Source organism: Lepeophtheirus salmonis, chromosome 14, assembly GCF_016086655.4.
Source record: "Lepeophtheirus salmonis chromosome 14, UVic_Lsal_1.4, whole genome shotgun sequence".
Lineage (NCBI taxonomy): Eukaryota > Metazoa > Arthropoda > Copepoda > Siphonostomatoida > Caligidae > Lepeophtheirus > Lepeophtheirus salmonis.
In genome coordinates, this window is record NC_052144.2 from 21483705 (window position 1) to 21484944 (window position 1240).

At 31.9% G+C, this 1240-nt stretch overlaps 1 pseudogene; it reads left to right on the forward strand.

Annotated features, from left to right (window-relative positions):
- Positions 1-237: 237 nt before the first annotated feature.
- LOC121128821 (mitotic apparatus protein p62-like) lies at positions 238-950 on the forward strand (annotated as a pseudogene).
- The last annotated feature ends 290 nt before the right edge of the window (positions 951-1240 follow it).

Genomic DNA, 1240 nt, shown 5'->3' on the forward strand with positions numbered 1-1240 from the left:
GTAATATGTGCTTATCTTGAAATTACTTTTCACTCACAGGTTTAAGAGGGATATTTATTTTATGCAAAACTGGAATGGGCTCTTGGTAGACTGCAAACCTCCATCTGTGGTCATTTTTCTAAATTAAATGTAATTTCTTATCTTAGTTGAAGTCAAAAAGTGTAATGTTGAATTTTATTTCGAAAATATAAGGTATTAGTCAGATTCATTGAAATTGTATAAATTAAAATGATAATAATGAATTATCAACAACAGGAGTTTGTTTGGTCCGGCACATTAGATATAAAAAATCCAAAGCGCAATTGGAGTCCTCCTAACTCAGATAGTGAAGATATTAATGATTCAATCATTCACAAACTTCGTATCAAAAATGCATTTCTCAACTGCAAGCCAAAAAAAGAGGATGAATTCAATACAATTGAGTTAGAAACGACGGGCTATATAGAAGAGGAAATCAAATGTCCCCTTGTTATGATGAAATCGAGTTCAAACTTCCTACACACAGTAGATCTAAGTTACAATAGATCTGTGAAATTTACTTTGACAGAGGGAAGTGGGGCCATTCATTTAGTAGGAAGTAATATTCTCGAGTTTGGAAACGGAAAAGAAGAACAAGAAGATGTAGGAGTTGGCGTGAAAGGAGGGAGTAAAGTTGAGGTCAAAGAAGTGGAAGAAGCAGACGAAGAGATGACAGGGAAGAGTCTCCGCCTTCTAAGCCCAAAAGGAACTCAATAGGCCAGCTGTTGCCAAAAATAAATAGAAAGAAATGTAAGGGCCGTTTCGATGATGACAATGGTGATGAGGGCTGTGACAACAGTGATGATGATGGAGAATCTTTTTAATCACCAAAGAAGAAGAAAATTCAAGAATGTAATGGAAAACAAAAAAAATCCAAAAAGTCGACAAAGTTTTACTTCACCTCTTTCGAAGAATTTATATATACTTTTTAACTAAGACTTAATATTTTTAATAAAAATATACGAATATAATTGTTTAGATATTTTAATTTTTAGAGTAAATATATTCTATTTAAAAAAATAATATTTTCAATTTAATTAAATCTAATACATTCATCCTTTTAGATTTGTTAATGTATAAGTATTGAATGTCAGCATGCTGATTCAGCAGTATTTCTTTGTTCAATAGATTTTTTCAGCTCTGTATCTCAACTTGTTCAAAACAAGGTCGATCATCCGTTTTTAACCTTTTGTGTGGTTTTGAACATTAATTTTGGTCTTGG